Here is a 19,658-nt window from a genome sequence, read left to right on the forward strand (position 1 = left end):
AATAAACAGCTCCATCCATCTTTACCGCCTAGATATGACTACAAAAAACCTTGGCAACTGCTGCGATATGAGTCAGGAAGAGGGAGAAATGGTCAATTTCTGAGCAATCGTAAATTGCCATGTTGAGGAAAATTGAAAATAAAGGGGAGCTATGACAGAAAAACTAGACCAATACTTCTCAACCTACCTGTAGTGAAAGAACAGTTTCACTAAGATTTCCCATTCTTCCTGGTCAAAGGTGCTTATAAAATGCAATCAAGAAAACGGAAATGAAAAGACATACAAGATAGTTACTCTCTTACAGTTCTTCAGTTATTTTGCTGATTAGATTCAGTGAACATCAAATCACTCTTTCAGAATGCTATTAATGTTTCTGAAAATTGCCTCTTCATTTCTGTAATGATTTGTCACCATCTTGAACAAGAAGTTCAAGGATGGCACAGGTCAGGTCCACCAAAAACACCTTAAATAGCACTTTCCTTTACCAAGTCTCCAGGTTGATATTTTAGGTAAATTCACCTCAAGACTCAACTTACAAGATGCCATTCTCTAATGTCAGTTAAGCATCTAGGTTTCCTGAGAGAAGCGTTGCTCTCACATACTCCTCCTGCTAGCTCTGTGGCATCACTATAGTCTTACACAATACTATTTTTGTCATTGAAACATTTCCATACACCCTAGCAATTTGAAAATTATATTGGCTTCATTACTGAATTCAGAGTATCTTGAACTCCTTAAGATTGAATTGTGGAAGGTGAAAGTAACATAGACCAATCAGACAATTCTGTGTAATTAGGTAGAACTGAATTTCCCAAAAGCCTCTGCACCAACAAACATTCCACTCTCCAGTCATCTCACAAAATATAAAGAAAATCTGCCTGAAGGTCACCTCCATGCCTGTTTGAAAGGCATATTCCAGGGCCCCATCCCAGCACCACTGATTCAGAATCTTTGCTAATAAAACTTAAGAATTCACAGTTTTATTAAGCAATCCATCTACAGTTTAGACATACCAAATATTAAAAAGTAGCACATTCATTTAAAGAAAAGGAACATTTGCAGCACAAATTATTTTCTTCTAATAAAATGCAATTAAATACTTTCTCTGTTTTTCCCTTTTACATTCTTGTAGAGCTTCATAGATACATCACATTAGGGTTAGTGTGTGTTGAGATTTAATGTTTTTACATCTCATCTTTTGATTAAAACTACCTGCAATACTTTGAAAGGAAACATTTTTGAGTTTTGTAGTTTTTATTACAGAAATTGGTTGGCAGGGAAGATGTGGAATACACATCGGGGGAAAGATATAATGATGGACTTTAAGGACAATGACACTCAGCCTGGAGTAGCTAGAATCATTTGTGATTCATTATCTCTGCCTTAGTGGGAGAACTGATCAACCAACCCCGAAAACTGAGTTATCAACACCAAACTTCTGCAGAAAAGGCTGATTCTGACTACTTAGTTTGATGGGAGTATAAATCTCTATCTTTCTGATATTCCTTGATCTTAAACCAAAACTTTCAATTCACTTGTCTTTATCAGGAAGTACTAGGCTTTTTTGTTTGTTTGCTAGTTTTAACTCCTTTCTTGACTCACAAGAAAATGATAACAAAAGAACCATATCTTTGTGCTGGGCATGGAGGCACAAGCCTATAATCCTAGCCAGTCAGGAGACTGAGGTAGGAAGATTGCAAGTTCAAAGCCCATGTCAGGGTGTGCAACTTATTAAGGCCCTAAGCAACTTAGCAAGACCCTGTCTCAAAATGAAAAATAAAAATGGCTCAGTGATTAAGTGCCCCTGGGTTAAAGGCCCAATACCAAAGAAAGAAAGAAAGAAAGAAAGAAAGAAAGAAAGAAAGAAAAGAAAAGAAAATTCTGTCTTTGTGACCACAATGGCTGATTTTTAGGGAAGATGGACCCAAAGAGAAAATAATTAAAGCTTCCTTTCATTTGAAAAAATGTTATGTCAAATATTATATGATTATTCCTCTTTTAATCCTTATAATTCTGCAATGAGGGTATTAGAATCCCCATTTTATATAAATGAAATGGAAGATCACTGAAGGTAAAGAAAAAGAAAAAAAACCCAGAAACTTCACAGCATGAAAGTGACCTAGCCAGATGCACAGCCAGCTCCACTGTCCTCCAGCTCAACCTTTTACATAGTGAGGCCTCCTGGCAAGATGAGGTTAAAAGCCTTTATCTCAGAGATGCAAAGACTCTGGAGTTGATTACACAGGCTTTATGCAGAACTATACTGCCTGGATTTAAAGAGCTTAGGTACCAACACAAGAGTGGGTTCAGGGTATCAGTAGAATATGTTTGTCCAAGAGTTCAACCAACCACCCATTTCAGGCTTAAGAGAGCCCAATAAACTTACTGATATTCAGCAACTTAGCCCAATTCCACACTGACAGCTCCCTAGGGTCTCTACTAATTGAAAAAACCTTGATAGAAAAACAGCATAGCTAAGACAATGAACTGAAGTTTCTGAAGAAATCCAGATGAAACCTCTCTCTTTCGTAAATCCACAATAAATCTTCAACTATAGAAGGTCAATGGCACTATCCAAAACCACAGAGCACAGCAAGTAACCAAGAGATTATTTAATACTTCAAAGAAATGCTGCCGGAGATGGAGCAAGTCCATATTTTGGTTACCAAAAAACATTGATAGACTAGGACTTGGTTATGAAAAACCTGAAATGCCTTTAAAACTTAGACTGTGTCTTACTGTCTTATACTGACTACTCCTTCTCTCGGGGGTCAAGCAAGAGAAATTAAATGAACCAACACAATTTAATCCCCCTTAAACAAGATCTTGCTGATGTATACCTCTTGATCTCAAAGGCAGTCCAAAATATTTTACTACCAAATCTCTATTTTTTTTTGTTCATTTTCTACTGTGTAGCTCAAAAGTCTACTAAAGCTGTATTTAATAAGTAATTTTTCAAATATTTATAAATAAGGTGTACTAGCCAGTTAGAGTTGCTGTGTGGATTAGGTAAGTATACATAGTTGATATAGTTTCAACCAGAAGCAGAGATCTGTAGCTGTAGGTGGCCCTCACATAGGACATGGACACTTCCAACTGGGCTCCGTGGAATAGTGCTGTGGATAGCCCACCCCCTACCTACACTCCCCCTCGTTGCCTCTCTTGTCTGCCTCAAGGATGAAACACAGCCCCAGACAATGAGTGGTCATGTTCCCTATCATCTTTCCTCTTTATGTATTTATTTTGTCCAGTGGAAAGTCTGAAAATGAGCCATTTCATAGTAAATGCTAATTTTTTCCCTCAGTTAAGAGATTTCATGTTGTTAATATTGTTTTTTTAAAGAAGTTTTTGGAGATGTTTCTTTTCTTTTCTAGGCAAGAAATACATTAAATACAATGTGGTACCCTAGCTTTGGTCTTCGAATCGAATAGTAGTTGAAAATCTACTGAAATCTGAATACATTAGGTAGTTTAGTTAACGGTCATGTACAAATGCTAACGTTTTCCACAAATGCACTTCAGTGTTATGTCAATGCTAGGAGAAACTGGGTAAAGAATACATTGAAAGAATTTGCTGGAATTCCACCATCTTTGAAGCCATTTCATATTTACAAGTATTCCAAACTGAAACTTGTGTTGTTGTTGTTTTAAAGTAACAATAATTCCCCTTTACTGGTAGTTTCACTTTCCACAGTTTCAGTTACCCACAGTCAACCATGGACTGAAAATATGAAATGGAAAATTCCAGAAAGAAGCAATAAGGCTAAAAAAGCATGCCATTCAGAAAAGCGGGACAGAACCTCACACTCCCCTGTTGTGGCCACCCAGGACATGCTCCCTCGCTCTGTCCTGTCAGTTCCATGGTCACCTTGGTCATTGGATCAGCCCTGTGGCCTGCAGTGCTTCTGTTCAAGGGACCCTTTCTCAACTTGATGGTAGTCCCACAGCACAGGAAGAGTGAGGCAAAGAAGGCACAGGGCATGGACTACGGAAGGACAGATTAATTCTGTATTTTGTGGCAAAGCTGGAGGGCATAAAAAAAAAAAAAAACATAGTATACACAGGGGTAGGTGCTCTCTGTGGTTTCAGACATCCACCAGGGTTGGAACATACCCCCACGGATAACAGGGACCACTGCATGCATTCAGTATAGAATATTTTGAAAATGTAAATCAACAGAACTATAAAGAGGGTGTGGCTCAGGAGGCTGAGGCAGGAGGATCATGAGTTTAAAGCCAGACTCAGCAATTTACGGGGCCCTGAACAACTCAGCAAGACCCTGTCCCTAAATAAAATATGAAAAAGGGCTGGGGATGTGGCTAAATGGTTAAGCACCCCTGGTACACCCACCCCCTAAAAAATAAAAAATAAAATTTTTAAAAAGGTAAGACCTTGAAGAGGACTTAATGAACTTTGGAACTTCCAGTTTTATTTACTCATGTTTTTAGTCTGAAAAGGTATCTCTGACTCCTATTGCATATATTATCTTGAGACATGTATTTTACTTAGTACTAAGTGATATTTACATGTCAATATTAATTTAGAACACTTATCTTTCCATCATTCAATTATATTGACCAAGGGTTTCCTAGAAAAGATTTATATGGTGCTGTATTGCCTGTATCTACCATCAGTTACTAGAATATTTAACAATTGTAGAATTTCATGTTGTTATTTCATTTTTTAAATTCTGTGAAAATACATTAGGGGACAAATTATTGTTCATGGCCATAATTATTAATAAAATTCCCCACATAATTATCATTTTAGATTAAGATAAGCCTCCGGAATAGCTAGGGTCACAGGACCACTGGAATTTTGATAGGAATTACATTGCATATGAGAACACTATGGGTAGTATTAATGTATGTTCATATGTCTGCTTCTCAACTTTATGTTTTTGTATATAAAGTAATAATGTCAATTATAAAAGTTTGGTTTTTACTCTGGGATGGTGGTTGGCTGTACATTGGAAGAATGGTGGGAAGTGGGGGGTCTTTGAAAAATAATAATGTCTGAATCTCACATCTGGAAATTCTGAAATAATTGGTAACAACTGGGATTTTCCCATATATTTTGCCTTATTTCTTTTAGCAACATTTTATACTTTTAAGTAAAAAAGTCTTTGGTCTTCAGAGTTAAGCTTATTTCAAAGTGTTTTATTATTTTTAATGGTAATATAGATGACATTTTTTCTAATTTCCTTTTCAGATTATTTGTCATTAGTGTATATAAATGCAATGTATTTTGTATGTTAATTTTATATCTTTCATATTTTATTAATTTATTAGGTATAACATTTTGTGTATGGAATCTTTTGAGTTTACTACATTTAAGATTATGTGAACAGATAATTTTACTTTTTCCTTTCATGTTTGGGTACCTTGTATTTCTCTTTCTTGTTTAATTGCTCTGGCTTGAATTAATAGATTAAAACAGTGATCAAAAACCTCTCAACAGAGTCTGGTAACCGCTGTCTATACTGGTCGATCCCACTAGACATTTTTAAACTCTTCCAAAACATGTAAGAAACAAAAATACTTCCAAATTCATTTTCTGAAGCCAGCATTACCCTGAAGCAAAGGCAAACAAAGATACAGCAAGAAAAGAAAACCATAGGCTAATATTCCTGAGACCATATTGTATTGACTGCAATACAATAAAGGTTCGACAAATTCAAAAGTGCATTAAAAGGATCGTACACCAGTGACCAAATGGAATGTATCCCTGGGATGCAAGAATGGTTCACCATATGCAAATCAGTTCATGTACTACTCCACATTGACACAATTCAACAGAACAAAGGATAAAAGTCACATGGTCATCTCAATAGATGGAGTGAAAGATTGACAAAATTCAATATCCCTTCATGATAAAAGCTCTCAGCGATGAGGTACAGAAGGAATTTACCTCAACATAGTAAAAGTCATATTTGAAAAGCCCACAGATAACACAATACTCAATGCTGGGAGAAATGAAAGCTTTTCCTCCTAAGAGGAGGAACAAGGCAGAGAAGTCAACTCTTGCCACATTTATTCATCATAGACCTTGAACTCCTAATACTCCTAATCAATTTAAAAATACTTTTTATTGGTATAAATTAAATTTGTGCCCATTAAAATTATGACTGATTTCCTCTTCATACAGTCTTCCCGCAGGAGGGATCCTTTTAAGGAAAAATCAAATATGTTACTTGGAACAGCCATCCTTAACCCTTACTGCACATTATTAGCTTTACCAGGAACATTTGAAAATCCCAGTCTTCACCTGTCACCAATTATTTCAGAATTTCCAGATGCAGGATTCAGACATCATTATTTTTCAAAGACCCCCTCTTCCCACCATTCTTCCAATGTACAGCCAAGCACCCTCCCAGAGTAAAAACCAAACTTTTATAATTGATGATACTTCTTAAAGTTTAATATTTTTGAGAATTGCCTGAAGACCTTGTTAAAATACAGATTTTGGTTCCATAATCTGGTCAGGGTGACAACCAAGATTCTGCCTTTGCCACATGCTCTCAGGGGACATGACACTGTGTGCCCTTGGGTCACACTTGAAGGAGCAGGAGACCCGTGTTCTGATTCTTGTTCTCAGTCTGATTTCCCCCACTGCTCTCTCCCTTGTTCATTCCATCTTGGTGTCTTCTCACCATTTCACTAGTAAGCCACACACACACGCACACACACACACACACACACACGTTCCCCTCTTCAGTATTTTGACTGGTTCTTCTCCCTCTCCAATTCCCTTCTTATAGCTGCTGCTGGTTACCACTGAGAAGGGAGCTGAGTCCTGGGTCCTTTCTACCTCTTATCCTTAGGAATCTGTGTGCCAGTTCATCCTGGCGCTCACTATGCTGTCGTTAGCGGAGTTCAGCTGTGTTTCTCTTCCTGTCTCTGCCAAAATATATCATCTGTAGCATAATGAATTGGTGAAATAATCAGTATGAATAGTTTGAACACTGTATCTCCCTTAAATATTTTTTTGGGAAAAAAACCCCCAAACTTTCTGAACCCAGCTTCCTTCTGGAACATTTCCAGTTTCTTCTAAAATGTAAAGTCTTGTCCTTGTCTATTTGTGTAATGGTTTGAGCTCCTTCTCAGATCACTAGTTAGAGGGCAGGTTTATAGACGAAGCTGCCAAGGGCCCTGCACTTCTACTTCTTGATAAGTTTTCATATCATTTCGATGTTTAAAAATTGGAAATTGAATACCTTACCACTCTGACCTTTTATAGTCCATTTTCTATGACTTCTTTTTTTCCTCAAAAATTGCCCTTAACTATTACTTCTACCTAATACTTGGTGACTACAAAATTTGAGATGAAAAAGAAATAAAATTCTGAGATTTACTGAGACTTCCACACCCTGCTAGGGCATCGTCTTGATTAACTAGCACCTTCTTAACATAAGATGCAAAAATGCATATCCCAAAAGCCTGTTGTGTTTTAAATAGTGAGTCCAAGCAAACAAAGAGCCAATGGGATTTATACAATTTGTTTTCTAGTTGTATTGTGCATTTTAAGGAAAAAAAATCTTACCCGCATATTTAATTATCAGCATAAATACCTACATTTGCTATTTAATCATGAGCACAGAGAAGGACATTAACTGTCACTTTAGTCTAATTGGGGAAGTTAAAATTATCAGTAGATTAACTTCACCCTGAGCACAGCTGGTTCCCCTCCTTTGGAGTGAGATGTGAGGCACATGAGCCACACATCTGGACTGTGAGCAGCAGAGCTTCAGAGATGGATTTTGTGTCAGCTTTGCCAATAGTGGTTCTCCCTGGACACCCACAGCCAGAGGGAATCTAGAAATTCTCTTTTCCTCTCCAAAGACCCACATGGTCCACACTGCCCCTGACCCCATCTCCTGGGCCAGGAGGTGAGGCATTTTAATCTCCGCAGAAAAGCCTGGTAAATACTGAGTCATCTGCAAGGATAACTTTCCTTACATGTTGTATTATTTTTTCAACCAAGAAAAGAAAAAGAAAACAACAATTTAAACTAGGAGCAGCAGCCCAGAAGTAATGATTAACTGAAGAAAATGATTAGAAGTACGGTATGAGAAAAACTTGCAGCAACAAATTGCCCCACACAGAGTGGGGAGGAAGGGAAAAGGATGTTATAAGGAATTGCAAATACCGAGGGAAGGTCTATTTTTAAAGGAAACTTATGAAACACCTTATAATTCATTTTAATTGCTTCTAATTTTAGATAAAAAGTCAGTGTGAAATCCATGGCATTTTGGTAAAAAAAAAAAAAAAAAAAAAAAAAGTTTGTGGGAAAACAGGTTCCATCTTTCATGTGAAAAAAAAAAAAAAAATGAAGGCACAGATACCAACCCTGACATCTGACCATAGGACAGCCATCTCAGTAGGACATCTCAGCCAGGTAAGTAAAGGCAATTGTCCTGGTGCACTGTATCAGGGGAAGATGGGTACAACAGATGTCACTGAGACTTGTGGCTTAGTGAACAAGCAGAAGATAGCAGTTTTCACCTGCTGACAGTGAACATCAGTATTGATTTTCCTAATCCACCCTCCAGCAACATACCCCAAAGGAATTACTCAGCCCCTTTGCATTCCACAAGACCTTCTTGGAAGTGTTCAACTTGGATATTACGTTTATTTGATGGCATTTGAACATATTAGGTTGCATCTTATGAAAAACAATTTGAACTTCAATCTTAATCCTCAATGGAAAATTCTGTAATATTCAACCCAGGAAATCAGGATAGGGATGAAAGACAGTACTCAATTTGATTTTTTTTATGTATGTATTTTTAGTTGCAAATGGACACAATACTCTTTATTTTATTTATTTATTTTTATGTGATGCTGAGGATCGAACCCAGTGCCTCACATGTGCTAGGCAGGTGCTCTACACTGAGCCACAACCCAGCCCCTCAGTTTGATTTTCCAAGTTATCATCTCCCTTCCCTACCTAGGGAAACTATTTAATATGCCTAAACTGTTTGGGCTGGGTCTACATCCCCTCTATTTCCTGCAAAAAAACAGAATTCAACCAACTGATAAGGAGTTTATTATTGAACCGGGCTATTTTTTTTATTATTATTATTGGTTATTACCACAAGAATGTGGTTAGAGTCAGTCCTGAGGAAAGAGAAGGTCTCATGTGATCAAGGCTGCAAGGCACCTGGAGAACCTGGGTCTCCTGTCCCCACCATTGCTGCACACCAACCAGCTCAGGTGCTTTGGAGAATCTCTCTGAGGCTCCACTTCTTCCTTAAGAAAAATTAATAATTTATCTCTGCCTGGTAGGTTAATTAAGATTAGAATTTAAAAATGTACGTGGGCTGGGGATGTGGCTCAAGTGGTAACGTGCTTGCCTGGCATGCGCGGGGCTCTGGGTTCGATCCTCAGCACCACATAAAATAAAATAAAGATGTTGTGTCCACTGAAAACTAAAAAATAAATATTAAAGAATTTCTCTCTCTCTCTCTCTCTCTCTCTCTCTCTCTCTCTAAAAAAAAAAATGTACATAGAAGAGCTGTGGTGTCTTGGGCACAGTGAACTGTGTTCCTGTTCTTCAGCTGGTGCCCACCACACCCCTCAGTGCCTGCTCACCCCTTCTTTTAGCAGCAACCTAGAGAAAAACCTTACACTCCCCAACTCTTTCATCTCTTTGTCCTGGCTATTTATTCCATGCCATATTGGGATCCAATAAAGAAAGTCTCAATTATTCCTAATTATTATATTAGGCTTATTTGTCTTACAGGAAAAATCTGCATTTTAATAAATAATAATACTTATTTCCAAAATGGGGGGGGGGGTGGTAATAATGGCTGAATTCTAAGTATTTGTTAAATTTTAAGAATTTAGTCCAGGATTAGTCCTCTAACAGAGAGGTCCACACAGTTTTTTTTTTTGTTTTTTTTTAGAGAAGGCCAGAGTCTACCTAATGTAGACCTCAGGAGCCACGTGGCCTAAGCCTACTCCTGGAGCCGGGTGTCCAGACATAGTGAATTTAAATGAGTGGAAATCACAGCTCTGCTCCAGTAAGCTTTATTTATGGATTCTGGATTCAAGCTTTATATCATTTTGTGTTTCTTCTTTTGATGTTTTTATTTTAACCATTTAAAAATGCGAACACCATTCTGAGGTCCTAGAGCTATACAAAAACAGGTGGGCAACAGGATTTGGCCCAGTGGCCAGCATGTACTGACCAGTCCTCTGGTGCTCAAAATGTGGCACATGAGCAGTGTCAACCCACTGAGCCAAATGCAATCTGTACTCAAAGTTTTTTAGCAAAAGACCAAAACAAAAAAAATAAATAAAAAACAAAAGAGAGAAGAGAGAGTGGAGAAAAGGAAAACAGAAGAAAGAAGAGAAGAGGGGAGAGGGAAGGAGAGCTCAAGAAAGAGATGCTCTCACACTTCTCTCAATCAGGAAGTCGTAATCCCACCCCAGGGAGCCTGTCTTGGTGTTTGCACTACTTTGCTTCCTGTGATGCTCTGATAATTCTTACCTGCCTTTATTGACAGCCTTTGTATAGCCCTCACATTTCCTGTTCTGGGGACCTACACGTCAGATGCCTAGCCCAGGTGAGACACTGTGCCACTGAAGGCTGCTGGCCGCCTGCAGTGGCATGAGCTGAGGTGACCTGGCAGGGCACCCACCTTGCTGCAGAAATCATTCCTGCTGTCTAGGGGCTGAATCTCAGGTAAGATAATTAATCTTACTCAGAAAGTCAAGCGTTGAATGTTTCCTCTCACATGTGGAAGCTGGAGGGAGGGGGAAAAGGAATAAAATAGGGATCTCATGAAAATGGAAAAGAGACCACCAGTGTAGAGGAAGGGAGGGAGAGGGAGGGCAGGGAGGGAGGAGGGAGGCAGGGGAAACCCTGGGGGCAGCCTGTCACATTGTGCTGTGTCCACCTATGAATCTACCCCAATAAGTCCTGCTTTATGTATAATTAAAATCACTAATTAATAATAATAACACAGTAAGCAAGTGGGTCACAGGGACAGAGGCAGGGAGGGAAAGGCCAGGCATCTGTGGATGAGATTGGTCAAATTATGTTCTATACATGCACAAATATGGCATCATGAGTGACACTACTATATATGGTTATAATGCACCAATAAAAAGATGATTAATCTTTAGATGTTAGTTTTCTCATCTTTCAAGTGGGCTTATAATGGTCAAAACAACTCATGTGGTCCTACCACATTGTGCCTACTGAGGCTCTGCTCTGCTACTTCCTAACTTATAAATTGTAGTGAATCCTCCATGCATGCATGTGTTACTAGGCATCAAACCATGCATCTGTGTGTTACTAGGCTGATCTACACCCCCAGCCCTTTTGTTCATCTTTATCTTGAAACAGGGTCTCCCTGAGTTGTCCAAGTGAATCTTGAACTTGCTATCCTCCAACCTCAGTCTCTACTCAGGCGGAGATTGCAGGTGTGTGCAGCTGTGCTCAGCTTTTGCAGTGAATCTTAAATGAGAGAATTCTATATTTCAGATTTCGAGAAGAGTTACTTTAAAAATTAAGCTTATCCTTATTGTCTTGTTCAACATACACCTAAAAATCTGATCTTCTAAAGCAAGTTTCAAAAGCAGTAGAATTACTGTACCCAAAAAGAGTACTGAACATTTTCCAAGTGGACTGCGGCTACACAGGCTGATAAGCAGGCACAACTCCTATTGCTTGAAGCAGTGCTGTTGCTAATGGTGTCCAGGGAAGTAAATTACTTGGCGACATATTGGTGGGTCATTTTTCATGAGACATGCAGAGGAGGGAGGAAATATCAATGCCTGCCAATTGGTTTGGATTTTTATCAGAATTGGCAAGGAATTTCTTATTTGAACAGAAAGAAGAAATAACATCAAGTAAATGTGTGGTTTTAAAGAGAGAGAATAAGAGCAAAGACAATTTTGTTCATTTTCTTGGACGCTTAATAACTAATTTGGCTCTTGGTTTGCATTAGAAAAAAAAAGTGCTAGTTAAACACAAGGTAGTTCATGTCTGAGTCATAGGAAGTTCTGTAGTAGAGGGAAATTATATCATGTGGTTTTATGATCTTCTGGACAGTAATTTAATTTAATAAAGACACAGATGTATGCTTTGCCACATAGAGAAAAGTTTTCAACTGTTCCTATCATAACTTTGATCAGTTTTTAGATTTTAATTCTTCTGGCTTATTTCTCCTTTACTCTTACAAGAAATTTAATTTTGTAAGATAAAAAATAAATAAACTCCATGGAAAATCCACTTTTCTTAGTTCCTCTAAGTTTGTAGTCCCTTCCTAGTGCTATAACCCATGCCAGAGGATCAAATCAATTAAAAGAAAGAGCTTTTGAACAACCTGGAAACCATCTTGGATATAGGTACTTCCGCTCAAAGACGGGCAATGGCTGAACCTATGTTCACTGGGAAAGGAAAGCAGTCTTTTTCACTGAAGTCATAAAACGAAGTCAAACATCTAGTAAAAATTATACATTCTGTTGGTTCTAATTCCTTGTGATAAATGATATATTCCTTAGGAACAGAATCATGTTTTCTCACCATTACTTCATGATATCAAAATCAATAATTAAATGTATGTGTCCAGGACTTCCCATTTCACCTCCTGCATGTAAAGAGCGTGGGAACTGTCACTCCCATCCCTGCAGTAAGTCGGTGTGAATGGACTGAAAAGTAATGGTTTTTCCTGGACACGTAGGACAGGTTTCATGGCAAACGGCGACCGCAGGATCTGGGGAAACAGACCCTGATGCGCCATCTCTGAGTGAAGCTGTGGACAGGGAGGAACACTTAACAGATATTTTGATAAATTCCTGGAGATGAAGTGTAGACTGGCCTAAAGAAAATCCTGGAGGGGGTCGCAGTCTTATGGGGTGCCACACTTTCCTGTCCCACCCCCTGGAAAGCACACAAAAATCTTATTGTGGATATTCAACAAAGATGACTCTGGCTGTGATTGGGAATAAACATTATAAAACACACCTAGGGCCTGTTCATAGCAAAGCCTACCCTCCTGTAAGAAAGAATTTTCCAGAGTCTTATCTCATATAGTAGAGGGTCATTGTTCTGGCTCAAGCTCTTTTTTTAAACTTTTCTGTCTAACCTAAACTGGAAAAGCTGAGAAACACCTGTGAAAATCACAGCCCAAGGTGACAGGCCCACTAAAGTACTGAGATTTAATTGTAGGATTACAGGATGCTTTCCCTCCCACATACCTTCCAGGACACCAACAGGTCTCCGTATAAAAGCAGAGGATTACATCTCAATGAGTACCAAGACATAGGCTGTATGGAAAATGGGTTTCTTAGGGAAGCCCAAAGAAGTCAAGCAAGACAAAAACAAAGAATTCAAGTTTACTACAGGAATTTGAAGACTCTTGGACCTACAACCACAGCAAATATTAAACACAATTCAAATTCAACACAGATAACATAAAAGTTTACATCAGATGCCTCCTTAAATAATTTCTCTTGCCACATTGTCTAGCTTTGGAAAAAAAAAAAAAACAGAAGATACGTTAAAAACCAAAACAAAAGTCTGATATAAAAATCAAGCATCAGAATCAAATCAAATTTATAAATGAAAGATTTTGGGATCAACAGACACAAATATAAAGTAACTGTGATTGATATGTAAAGGAGTATAATGAAAAACTGACAGCATTTAAGAATCAATAGATAACATAAGCAAAGAAGGAGGAAAATGCTAAGAAAGTACCAAAGAAAATAGTAGATGCCAAAAAAACTCTAACCTAAAAGAAGAATGGTTTTGATGATCTTCTCAGTATACTGATCACAGCAGAGAAAAGAAAGAATCAATGAACTTAAAGATAAGAAAATAGAAACTTGCCAAACTGAAATATAAAGGGGGTGGGGGGTGGGGGAAGAGGATAAAGGAACAGAACATTGAAGAAGAACTAAATAAATGGAGAAATATACTATGTTCATGGACTAAAAGACCCAATGGTATTATGATAACAGTCCTTTTCCATTTGATCTAGAGAATACTAAAGAAAATTCTAGAAAGCTCTATTTTAAGCTAAACTTGGAACCAATCTAGGTACCCTTCAAAAAATGAATGGATAAAGAAAGTGTGGTACATACACACAATGGAATATGACTCAGCCATAAAGAAGGATCAAATTATTTGCCAGTAAATGGATGGAACTGGAGACTCATGCTAAGTGAAATAAACCAATCCCCCCAAAACAAAGACTGAATCTTCTCTCTGATATATGGATGCTAACACACAATAAGGGGGTGGGAAGGGAAGAATAGAATTTTGTTGAATTAGACAAAGGGAAATTAAGGGAAGGGAAGGGTGATGAGAATAGGAAAGACAGTAGAATGAACTGGACATAACTTTCCTATGTTCATATAGGAATACAAGACCAGGCTAACTCCACATCATGTGCAACTACAAAAATGGGAATTTATACTCCATGTGTGCAAGATATGTCAAAATACATTCTACTATTATGTATAACTAAAAACGACAGATAAAAATTGTTAATAAAAAGCCCTAATTTAGATTTTGACAAACTGATTTTAAACTTTATGTGGAAATACAAAAATATGAGGAATAACCAACATATTGCTGAAGAGGAAGAACAAAGACTGAGGACACAGATTATCCAATTTGAAAAGTTACTATAAAACTACAATAATAAAAACAGTGTGGTACTTTTGAAAAACTGACATTTAAAGCAAAGAAAACAGAATAAAAAGAGCAGAAGCAGATCCAGATATGTATAGTTAAGTAGACTTTGACAAAAGTGCAAAGGCAATTCAAAGGTCAAAAGATGGGTTTTTTAATGAAGTTTACTGCAACGACTGGATATTGATAAGCAAAAGAAAAAAATAGACAAATACCTTATACCTTTCAAAAAATTTATTCCAAATGGACCATAAGCCTAAATATATATTGAAACTATAAAACTACCAGCAGAAATTGTGGAAGAAAATCAAAGTGTCCTGGAGGTTGGTGATGATTTTAAGTCTTAACATATGAAAAAAGTGACCCATTATGTCAGTCATCTTTTTGTTGTTGTGATAAAATACTTGAGGAAAACAATTTAAAGAAGAAAATATTTGTTTTGGTTCATGTTTTCAGAGGTTTCAGTTCGTTGTTGGCTGACTCCATAGCTCTAGGCCTGTGGCCTCTGGTAAGGCAGAGCATCATGGTGGGAAGGGTGTAGTGGAACAGAGCTACTCACCTCATAGAGGCACAGAGGCAGAATGACAGAGAAAGAGAGCGGGGGGAGGGAGTTTCCAGTGACAATAGTCCCCAAGGACATGATCAAGAAAATATTTTCAAAGCACATATCTGATAAAGTACTTGTAGCCAAGAAATGTTAAAATCAATATTAAAAATAAACAACCCAATCAAAGAATGGACAAAAGATCTAAATGGGGACTAAAGAAGATACAGGGATGGTAAATAAATATGTTAAAGATTCTAAATGGGCACGAAAAAAATACAGGGATCGTAAATAAATATATTAAAGATTCTAATGTAATATTTCATTAAAAATGTAAATCAAAGGAATATTCCCATTAGAATGTCTAGATTATTTTATAAAATAACAATTTTCGACAAATATATGGAGCAAGAGGGAATATCATTAATTGTTGAAGAGAATGCAGAGAGATACAGTCAATTTGGAAGACAGTTTTGGTGGTTTCTTAAAAAGCAAAACAAACCATGCATTTGCTCCTGATGACTTGGGAGGCTGAGGCAGAAGATCTCAAGTTCAAAGTGAGCCTCAGCAACTTAACAAGGCCTTAAGCAACTTAGCAAGACTCTGTCTCAAAATAAAAAGAACTTTGGATATGTATGTGGTCATATGAGTGGTCGGCCTCCCTGGGTTAAATCCCCCAATACCAAAAATAGCAGGGGTGGTGGTGTTCTTGCCATATAATGCAATAGTTGCATGCATAGATATTTACCTGCTTATTTTAAATGAATGCCCCCCACACACATAAAAACTTCCACATGAATATTTATAGCAATTTATTCACAAACCAGAAGCAACTAATCCATTCTTCAGTATGTGAATGAGTAAACTAACTGGTATATCTATACAACAAAATGTCCTTCAGTGATAAAAAGAGACTATCTGTGGGATTCAAAGTGAAAATTATATTATTATTTAAGGGTGGCAAGTGTTGGGAGTCGCCCAGGCTCCAAAGACTAAGTTCCCCTTCCCCCAAGAAGAGCTGTCCAATGGTGAGCCCTGCTGGCTCAGGTGATCCTTACCCACCAATCAGAAAGCACCCCATGCCAACTGTCAAACCGTTCAATCATTAAGCTGTCACTGTCATAACTGTCAAACCGCCCTCGGATCTATAAATATGCAGAGCTGTTCCTCAATAAACGGGCATTTTCTCTGATGACGAGCCTTGTTCATTCTTTCAGCAAGGCCAACTGATCAGGAAAGATAGCTTGTTACACTAACAGATGCCAAGACAAGAGGACATGGCCGGCCACAGGAGCCACATTGCAGGGTCATCAGAAGCAGAGGGCGCTATGGGGAAACAGAGGGAGGAGCCATCAATGTTTTCGTTTGTTTGTTTGTTTGTGGAAGAAAGGATGGAGGCAGAAGCCAGCTAAGCAAGTTGAAGAGGAACTAGCTTCAACAAATTCAGAGGGTTCTGAGAGAGGAATCTGCCCCTACCCCCCAGGCACCTGGCCCTGGAATGAGTGAGACAGGGAGATTGTATGGCTTAACACCTGAGAGACCGATAAAGAAGGCTTGGGACATAGGGTCTGGACTGATCAGCCTGCATATTAAGTGCTAAGTGAAAGAAATCAGCTTGAATGTCCATATGCTTCCACTTGAAGAACATTCTGGAAAAGGTAGAACTGTAGAAACAGCAGAGCCGTGGTTACTAGGAGTTTATGAAGGGAAGGCAAGTTGAATAGTTGAAGTACACAGGACTGTTTTAGAGCAGCGAAGCATACTGTGGGATCCTGTAACTCTGGATGGATGACACTATGAATTTGTCAAAACTGACTTGACTTTACAGCACAAAGACTGAAACTTAACATGTTTAAAAATCATTTAGGATGTGGAAGAATCCTGGGATGCAAGCAGACTGGGATGAAAGAATCTACTATATCACAAAATGTGTGCAGTAATGTCACTGAAGGGGGGTGGGGGGGCGTGCTGACCTGTGTAACTATAAGAGAAGCAGCAGAGAGTGCAGAAGCACTGCCTTCCAGCTGATAAGTCGTTTTCCATGGGAGCACCTGCTTGCAATTCCAAGAACCACTGTATACATATCCTGGAACTGAACTATTAATTAAATGGATGGCCAAAGAAGGAGATGGGTTTCTCATATTCTGGAGTGAGCTTTTAAAGATAAGCAAGGTAAGAAGGGCTGACTTGCAGGTATGGGTTAAACTTGGAGATGTTATTATGTTCTCACATTTATCCTAATATAGATGCAGTTGGTTGCGTACGGAAAGATTAGTAAATGTGTACGGTCAGGATAGTATACACTCATGTATTTTCTTATTTTGTCAGCTAAGATATCCTGGAAGCATTGACACCCAAGTAGCACCTAGCACCCAGATTTTGATTTCTACTACCATTCTCCAATAAAAGAATGCTTCCAGTACCATTCAGCATTAAAAATGCCATCCCCGAATACCAAGACTTCTTGGGAAAATGTCTGATTCTAGGAATGAGGCAGAAAACATAGAAGGTGAGCCTAGAGCATGTTTCACTGGCAGAAAGTGAGGAACTACTAAAAGCAATCAGATGATAATTAAGACATATTGAAGGAACACAGAAGCCAACTAAAAGAGCTCCCAATGAGTCAAGCTGGAAGAACTTGAGAAACAAAATACAGTATTAGAATTATAACTTAAGATATAAAATAAATAATAATGAATACATACCAATTTCAACAATGGTTGAATGAGTTAAGTAAATGGAGGAGACAAATCCCCAGGCAGAAGAATCCCAAGTAACTGAAACTTCACTCTCAAGTGAGAAGCTAGAGTCCCCACAAATTATATGTGGGCTCCACAGTGACCTCCTTCCCAAAAGCTCAGTATGGAAGTGGAGGGATAATGTTAGAACAAATGAACCTGGCAAACACTCCCTGAGTTAGGGGACCAAGGCTCCTGTGACATGACAACTCATGTCAATAGTGTGTGACCTTTTATGACATGACGAGAACATCATTTTATCTCTGTGCTTTCCCTCCCAGAATACATAACCCCAATCTAATCTATGAAAAATATGTGGGACAAATTCCACCTGAGGCAATTCCACCCAACACCCAAGAGGTACGTCTCCAAACCTTCAAGGTCATCAGGTACTAAGGAGCTCTTGAGAAACTGTCACAGCCAAGAGAGTCCAAGGAGCTATGAGGGCTGCAACAGAAAAACAGCATTAGTTTAAAAAACAACTAAGGAAATCTGACAAAGTGTGAACATCAGTTAAGAATAATGTGTCCAATGTTGTTCAAGAAGTGCGACAGGGCTGGGGATACAGCTCAGTTGGTAGAGTGCCTGCCTCGCATGCGTAAAATCCCTGGGTTCAAACCCAGCACCCCCCAAAAAAAAAATTGTGAGAAATGTGGAAATGTGAAATGCTCCCACCAATGGAAGGTATTAAAAACAAGGAAACTGTACATGGAATAAATTGTTACAGCGTCTCTGTAAATCTCTCTCTCTCTCTCTCTCTCTCTATATATATATATATATATATATATATATATAGAGAGAGAGAGAGAGAGAGAGATAATATGTATATAATGTATGTATACATGTAATATATACATTATATATATATATATACATATGTACATACACTGTATATCAGAATACAATATAACAGTTTTAAAGAAAAACAATCGTTTGTTTAGTTACCTAAGGTCATCAGTGTTGCTGATGAACTGTCATACATGAGTTTGATCCTAACCTTCTGCCTGCTTCTAGGAGATGAACACTCCTCCCATATACATTTATTGGCTTATTCTTTGCTCATGCAGTAATTCAACAAATTTGTTTGATCAACCACAGAACCAGGGTCTGGATTACTATACAGAACTAAGTGCCCTTTGCATTGTTACTCAGTGTCTTTAAAAAATGTGATAGAATTATACTCTTAAGAATTTTAGTTAATAGTAAATTTCAAAATAAAATAAAAAACAGAAAATGATAAAAGCAAAACTCTCCAAATTATCAGAAAAAGTGATTGATTATTTCATTAACAAGGAAAGACTGACCAGCTATTTTCTTCTAAAGGTGCAACAAGGTATTTCATAGTCTGCTGAATTTTAAAGATCTGCTTTTGTCCACATACCGAGTGGTGAAAATAAAGAGAGGGCTGTGAAGCCTGCCACTTCTTGGAACTGGTAGGGCTGGAATTGTATGGACAGGTGAGCTTTTGGCAGGAAACTCCAGGGGACTCACACTGTAGAATTTTAAGATTTTGGAGCAAAACTGCCATTCTTTAACAATAGCTTTCTGGGTTGGTTGGTTGGTTGGTTTTTAGAAATGCTTTCTGGCCTTGGTAGAAAATAAATTCTTAATCGTAGGTTTTTAAGTTACCATATGACTTGAATTTCCATCATGTATTTGGATTGTTAGACATACAAAGAAAGTTAGCACTCCGTAATCAAATAAAAGAGGAAAATTAAGCCCATT

Source organism: Callospermophilus lateralis, chromosome 4 (assembly GCF_048772815.1).
Source record: "Callospermophilus lateralis isolate mCalLat2 chromosome 4, mCalLat2.hap1, whole genome shotgun sequence".
Classification (NCBI taxonomy): Eukaryota; Metazoa; Chordata; class Mammalia; order Rodentia; family Sciuridae; genus Callospermophilus; species Callospermophilus lateralis.